Raw genomic sequence first — 8,763 nt, forward strand, 5'->3', positions numbered from 1 at the left:
AGCCACCCATTTCAATCAAGTTGTTGTTACCTATGGTGTATTTGGAACAATTGTTATTATTTTGCTTGTTTTTTGAATGCAGAAGATTCATTCACTGTTTGCCTAACAAATAAATGGGTCGAATTTGAAATAATGTTTTATTAAGCCCTGGGCACCTTTCATTGTGTAGAAAAGCTACAACACGCAAATGTGGTCTTCTACAAGAATATGATATTGCAGGTAGTGAAATCTGAAAATGCTATGTTTCTTTTTATTACACTTCATTGTCGAAAGATGAAAATCTCGTCGAAAAAGCAATAATAAATATTTATAGAAACCAACAGAAAATAATAATAATAATAATAATATTTTTTTGCTATTCAATTTGAAATACACAATAATCTTAGTTAACGACAAATAAATGTAGTTCCCACAGAAGAATAAACCTGTGCGTGAGCTATATCATTTTAGTATACAATAGATTATAATGAATGAATTAAAAAATAAAGTTTCTTCGGTATGAACATAAAAAGTACTAGAAAAATTGTATACAGATATTACATTAAAATCATATATAGTGGATATAAATAGAAACAACATTTACCATGAACAAAAAAAAACACTATAAAAATAATATACAGATATCACATCAAAATTACATATAGTAAATATGAATATACATTTAGGTTATATAATGAAACAAACGCAATAGGTGAATTACATCAAACATCACTCACACATCAATCAAACAAATACCCTATTTTTTTGAAATGAAAAAAAAACAAACAAATCATGGAGAAGTTGACCTACAGATTACATAATTCTAATCACATACATCTTCTACAGACATTATACATTGTAGTAATCTATTTTTCACATCAACATATTGGTCTATCTGTGCTCTATGCAAACCTGTGATCCAAACTTCAAGCATATTTTTGAACATATTAATGCCAGAGATAGTTTTGATATGTGCTGGAATAAGATTATACAGCCGAGGAGCTAAGTAAGTATAACACTTTTGTAAAGTATTTTTCTCTGATTTTGGTACATAGGTTGAATTCATTTTGTGACGAGTTGCATATCGGTGTTCAATTTTTCTAAGTTCATGTTTATTTTTGTGTTTTGAAGAAGTAAAGGTGCCTTATGTCTAAAGTCAATGTTTCCTTATATAGCGCTTCTGTGGGGTAAGCTCTTTTTTATTTGTGATTATTTTTAGAGTTGATTTTTGAATTTGTTGTAGGATTTTTATATGAGAATTACTTGCTGCTCCCCAGGAAACTATCCCATAGGAGAGGTGAGTTTCAAACAAGGTATAGTATAGCATAAGCATTTGAGCTATATCTGGTAGTAGGATGTCATGTACTTCAATCTATATGTAACACTACGTAATTTTTTCAACAAATATTCAATATGTGCATCCCATTTTAAATGGGATGCACATATTGGGATGTATCAAGATACTTTATTTCATTTACTGAAGAAGTAGTGAGATTCACATTATCATATTTTATAAGTAGTGATTTGAAACTTGGTGAATGACTAAAGTAAGACGTAAAGATAATGTAAAATGTTTAGCCATACCTATTATTACTCAGTAGTTTACTTCAAATCATTGAATTATAGCTTTGAAATTTTCTTCAACTTCTTCTTTCAGACAGCTCCACGTTTCCGATTTGTAAATGACTACTGTGTCATCTGCGAAGCTTATTTCGGTCGGTTGTAAACAATACATAATAGGTTTTTTAAGAATAGGTTGAAATATTTTTCATACATTCAGGAATAAAAAAAATATTGTTACAAGGATAAAAAAGTGAATATAAATGAATGAATGAATATGCATATATAAACGCTAATAAATACCACACATATACATATTGTTACTTTTTTCCCCGTGGGTTCACCAATTATTGACTACACTGAATAATAAAACTTAAGTTTATTTCACTTTGAATACAACAAAAACTTCAACTGAAAATTTGAATACTTTTCGCCCAACTAGATCACTGCGCGTACCGCACTATAGCTTCCACTTGAAGCTATAGTGTCAATATGCTCGCAGCTAGCGTTTAAATATCGTAATTGAATGCCGTAAAAATTTCGTCGAAGTTTTGTCGAAGTCGGTAGCATTATTCTCGCTACTTTTCGAGTGTTGGGGAATCATTGTACATTCGTGCGCTCTTAGCTACGTCACCATTGGTTTATGGCTAAAGTGGCGGCCGGCGTTATTTTCTTTCGGGCATGATTTACAACAATATTTATATACATCTAGATGAACGAAAAGTCAGACATTAACAGGTGACTGAGGAAGTGAATAAATAAAATATATAAGTGAATAAAATTATCAGATTCTGTTTTCAAAATTGCAGGAGCTGATGAAAATCAACAGAAACGATAATTAAACAGAGAATAATTTAATATCAGAATTCCATTCACATCTTCATGAGAGTATTCTTGAACACTATAAAATACCCGATCAATGAGAACTTGCTTTACAGACTTCCTGAACTGATGAGGTGATTGGATCTCTTTAAAACTTGTCGGTAGATGGTTATATATTTTAGCTGCATTATAAATCAATGAGTTTTTTAATTAAATTCGGTAATGGAATAGGCAGTTTGATTTGTCGTTTTGGCGAGTGAAACCAACAACAACGTAAGATGCCAAGGCTATTCACAGAGGCCATAGAAATAGATAAATATAAGAAGGAATAGAGCTGAAACATCAACAAGATATGGATACCGGTTCTCCATAGCAGAAAGATTCTCCCAATAATTGAAGAAGGGTCGGACCAAACAGGTACAAGAACAGTCGGCCGTCCAAAACCTAGTTCTATTATATGTACAAACGCACCAGCTGTTGCTGCCGTTGCTGTATGGTCTTTGATAATGTCCGCCACAGCAACAGACGAAACGTCAAGTATAAAAACCTGTACAAAAAGCTGCACCAATGAACAATTTGTTAAATAGCGGCCATGAAGGCCTATACAGTATGGTTTCAATAGAATCTTCCACAATTCTGAAAGCAAAGCAAGAAGTAATCAATCTTTCATTCAGTTGAGGAATACGTTCTCTCCAATTAGGCTGAAAATCTGAAATGATGCTAAGGCATTGGCTGCTATTCTCAAATGTAACATTGAAGGATATGGAAAGAGGTTACTATGAAGTCTTTGGAAAGATATACATAATGAGTTGTATGTAATTCATATAAATATTCATATCACTCTCACACTAATGGTTCATGAGAACCAGTGTATGGTTCAACTTGTCTGTTGATTCATAGATGTCACTGCCATCAAATGAAAAAGTTTATGATCTGTAAACAAAGTAATGGAGCCAGAATGGAACTTTGAGGTACTCCTGTGTTGACGTTACCTCAGGCTGAATAACTGGGAAACAATTTCAGAAATTTTCTAATATACCGTAATGAGAAAGTTGAAGTAGCAAAGTTTCAAAATGAAAAGTTAGGCCCTTTGAAAATTCATTCAGATAGTAAGTGGTATTGAAAATGACTGATAATGTAAATATTCATCAACAAAGCCATATTGTACGTTATATTAGGGGCGCTCAAAAAGTCTCTTCTGGACAAATTTTCTGAAGTTTTGACAGAGTCGGTAGTACAAAACGTGGCTCATAATTATTGAAATCGTCTTTGTCATCTTTTTAAAAAAAAAAGAACTACTCCAGAGTCTTTGAGACAAGATGAAACATTCTGCTGAATAGAATAAAATATCTCTTTGAGTGATTTTGAGGATATATCATCGAAACCACAATAAAATGTTTGATGCATTCCTAGTAGAATTGAGAAAAATAAAATGTTTTGCATACGAATGTCTTCAGGACCCCTATTCAAAAAATGATCACCTTCTTGAAATTTTCCATCTATTTTGCGATATAAGTAATAGAGCTATATGAGTTCAACGCCTTCCCTTATGGAAAAACGCGTGCAATTTTGAACAGGTCCGTTCTGCTGATTTTATGACCCTTGACCTTCAAAGCCCACTTCGAAGTCACATGTGTCTCTTGCCCACTTCAAGGTCATACTTGTGACCTTGAAGTGGGCTTGAAGGTCGAAGGTCGTAAAAGCGACAAAAAGGGCATGCTCATATTAGTACGTGTTTTTCCATAAAGAATGGCGTCGAACTCCTATAGCTCTATTACTCTATATTTTTACTTTCTTTGTTACTTTATCTAATCTCAATGAAGTGAATAGTTTTTGCTTCAGCAATAATTTGTTCGATAACGAAACAATATTTTGCATTGGATAGCTTCTTTATCTAATTTATATTATGCATGGCGTTCACTTTTTTCAAAGGAAATTTTGGATCGAAATAGTCTGCAATTATACTCTGCAAGTTATTAAGTTCTGATACTTTTCTGAACTCAAAGGTACTTGTTTTCTGGTGTGGGAAAAACTTTCTTATTTTACTGCAGAAGTTTCAGTTCTTTCAATCGACATAGAAAAAGTGTTGGAATTTTTTTATGAAGGACAACTGTTAATTGAGGAAAATATAAGGAATATCGAAATTTGGAAAGGATATAATGGAAGTATTCTCAGTTCATGACTATCAAGCGCTTCAAAAACCAATATGCTGAAATGAATTGTAGGAAGTAAAATTTTTGTAAGACGATAAAATAGGTGATAAAATTTTTATTTGTCATAAAATTCTCTATATGGAAGACAGAGAAGAAACTTCTGCAGTCGATATTGATGGAAAAATAACTTTTTCATTTTGTATTTATTTGTAGAGGAGCATCAAGGTTATATGTCATCCAGTACACTTTTGTGGTGACGTGAAAAAGTATAAAATATATACACTGTACAACTGTATGTGTGGAATGCCTCATATTCAGATGTTTTCATACGACAACGTTCAAGTTGAGAATTCCCTAATATTTCACAGATAATGGCAAACGTAAATCAAGTTTACTCGGTGATGAAGGCAAAAATAACACATCAAAATCCTCTAAGAGATGGGTCACTTGTTGCACAATTTTTCACTCGAAGAACAAAATGTTTACGTTGGTCGGTAGCCAAGCGGTTCGACGTGGGTGCTTTGTTCACTCACTCGAATTAACTGCCGTGTTGGTCGTTGGTTCAAGCCCTAGTCTGAACGATCGATTTTCACTTGCTATCATCCAAACCACGTTAGGAATCACACGTTAAAAGGTAAGACCTCGTTAATCCTTAGCTCGCACATGTTTCGAATTTTGAGGGTTGTCGTTCGTAAGGCTGATTAACGGAAAAACATATTTTGAACATAAGATATTTACCAGGTCCATTTTTTGCTGTCACTCTGATGGTAAGCATGAAAATTGAAGAATATATCATTGAACGTATGGCGTGAAATGAATCTATTGGAAACCGTTTTTCAAGGAGCGTTTCGCTCACCAAGTTAGCACCATCAGGGGATGACTAACTGGGAAAACGCCTTCAATAGTTTCATATTCCTTTTGAGGAAGAAAGGTTTCACCTGAATCGTTAAATAATCCACAAAAACACGGTCACGGTACGGTTCAACGAAGGACTCACGACAAAGAGTCATGTGAATTAATGAAGCTGGTACAAAATGATCAAAACTATCATGCGTTTCCATTTACCCAGAGTATTATCCAACCAGAAAAATTATGTCAACATATAAGGACGCAGCGACGAAATGAAACAAAGAGCGATGTATGTTCAGTTCACAATTTGAAACTCTTGTTCAACAGACATAAAGCTCTTAAATATATGAGCGAGAGCTTATTGGATTTACAATGACGTGTAGAAAAATGTATTTCGATGATTTATTTTAATTAAAAATCATTCGAACATCCAAAAAGTCATTGAAAAAATGTTTTCATAAATGTAACTGAAGGTAGATAAAACTGTTGCAACATTGATTTTCAAATCATTCATAATCAGACAAGACTAATATATAATCTGAATTCATAGTTCGTTAAAAAAAAATCATTATCATCAAAGATATTGACCTGGAGATAATCGAAAGTAAATTATATTCCCTTGGTTTTCGTGGAAATTCCTTGTCGTGGCTGATATCATACATGTACTTCAGGAAAATATCAGTTAAAATCGGATAGCATAAATCTCAATAGTATGAGATAGACCGGGGAGTTCCTCAGGGATCTATCTTGAGGCCGCTTATTTTTTTGTAATTCATAAACGATCTACCCGACTATACCAGTTCAGATACAGTAGTTCTCTATGCAGATGATACTACATTGACCATTGATTCAGATAGTCCTGAAGACTTACAAAAAAACTAAATAAAAACAGTCTGTATGCATTTTCTTTCTAGGTGGACATCTGTGACTGATATTAAAGCGGTTGTCAAAAATAGTATCATCAATCTTTCTGAAGTTACCAAATTCCTCGAAACTTGTATAGATAGTGGAATGAGTTGGAAAAAAAATGATGCCATAAGCAAAAAAGTGAACACAGGTTGTTACTTTGCTATTTTGCAATTAAAAAATATGTTCAATATTTCTATATTTATACGAAAAATGTGATCACTTTTGTGAAAAAAAAATTCGAATATTTTATGAGGAAAGTTATAAAATTTTTCACCGACCTTTTTTGGTATTTTCACCTTCCACAATCTGAAAAATATGAAAATTATAGTGGAGAACTTTATACAAGTGTGGAGAGGGCAAACTTTTTAGTTTACACCGATAAGTTACTGCGTAAAGTTAAAGTATTTTTCGTAATGAAAAACTTTGAATTTTTTGTCCATTTCAGAAGACGGAGGTAGATTTTGGCCTCCGAAACGTTAAGTTAAGTATTGTATTATTTCTTAGCAATTTTTTTGATAGGCAGAGATTACTCTGTCTACATTTGTATTAAAGTTATCCATTATAATTTTCATATTTTTCAGATTGCGCAAGGTAGAAAAACAAAAAAGGTTGATAAAAAACTGACTTTTCTTCACAAAAAATTACTTTAGTTGGATATTATAAAACTTATTTTACGAATGACAGTTTCTACCATAAAATGAACGATTTTTCACAATATACAAATCGAATAAAATATCGTACTTCTGGCGAATTTGTTCCAACTTTCCAGGGGTTGTTTTAAATGACAAAATGCAAACCCAATAAAAATTCCAGTGGCTGTAATTCTGTCAGCAGGGATCTTTTATTGTTTACTGCCTCTGAAGCTGATGAAATTTGGAATAGGTATATCGTTTCAGACCGACCTTCATTCAAATCCAGCAATACTACTTTGAAGGAAAGTCCCTTTTCTGTTCAAGCATGATTTAATGATTCTGGATACTCTCGAATGTACATGGAAATGAAACTGGCCGTTAAATCAGGCGAATATATTCAAATTTTCATGTCATTTAGTAGAAGTCGAGTATGGGTTGAGTGGATAACCCGTGACTTGAAAATTGTGGAATAAGCAGATAATGATGGAAAGGAGTAAAAAAGGAACTCTCGTCAGTTAACTGAATTGTAGAGGATCAACATTTGAGAAAGGGAGAGCGTAACCCAATAGGAAAACATTTTCAGTAAATATAGGAGACATAGTCAATATCTTAGTGTAATCATTGAAGTCTTTTCCGTGAAAATTCTCAGACATAGCTCCGATTTTGATGAGTTTATGTATTGAATGTAGGTATGCATGTGTGAGAAAAATAGAAAAATAAACAACAGTAAATTATATTATCAAAAAGAACGATTCATCCAGGAGAGTCTCAAATTACCTACACTGTAGGTTGATGGCGTGACGCCTATCAGAAAACAACTACTCCCCTGACTAATACCAAGAAGGGCGTTGGATTATATCCGACAGGTGTCAGTGCAGGATGCAAATGTTGTCCGCGGCTCCGCTTTATGTGGCTCATGCGCAAGGTTCAATTTTGGCACACTCTCTCTAACATATTGACCGATATTTCACGTATAAATTCTTTAATATTGGCTTGCAGAGCATCACTCGTTGCTGGTTTATCCCTGTAGACATGAGCTTCAATATGACCCCACAAGAAATAATCCAAAGGCGTTAAATCACACGATCTAGGCGGCCAATTGACGGGCTCCAAAGTGAGATGAACTGTTTACCGAGGCGACTCGTAATTGGGTTATTGTTTCGCGTGTCGTGTAGTATGTGGCACCGTCTTGTTGAAACCACATATCAGGCATGTCCAATTCTTTCATTTCAGGCAACAAAAAGTTGGCAATCATCACACGGAAGCGCTCGGCATTTATAGTTACGTTCCGGCCATTGCCGTCTTTGAAGAAGTACGGCCCGATGATGCCACCGACCCATAATCCACACCAATAAGTGACTTTTTTGGGATGCATCGGTAGCTCTTGCAATGCTTGTGGCTGGTCTTCACTCCAGATGCGACAATTTTGCTTGTTAACGTTTCCATTCAACCAGAAATGAGCCTTGTTGCTGAACACAATTTTTCGATAAAAATAAGGATCTTCCTCCAACTGTGCCAGCGCCCATTTACCAAAAGTTAGATGTTGTGGGAGGTCGTGTGGCTTCAATTCTTGCACCAGCTATATCTTATAAGGTTTTACACCCAAATCCTTTCGCAAAATTTTCCACGTAGTGAAGTAATAGAGGCACAATTGCTGCGAACGGCGGCGAATCGACATTTCACGGTCATCATGAACACTGGCGGATACAGGCGCAATATTTTCTTTAGTCCTCACTCTACGTATGCGTGTTGGTGGTTTGATGTACAATAATGTAAACTGGGTTCAAAATTTAGTCACAAGCTTCCGAATAGCTCCCTCAGTAGGCCGACGAAACTGCAACTACCCATAAATTGGAAGA

The sequence above is a fragment of the Leptinotarsa decemlineata genome, unplaced genomic scaffold, assembly GCF_025532065.1.
Source record: "Leptinotarsa decemlineata unplaced genomic scaffold, Ldec_3_MD MMD2_P_RNA_scaffold_2, whole genome shotgun sequence".
In the NCBI taxonomy this organism is placed as follows: domain Eukaryota; kingdom Metazoa; phylum Arthropoda; class Insecta; order Coleoptera; family Chrysomelidae; genus Leptinotarsa; species Leptinotarsa decemlineata.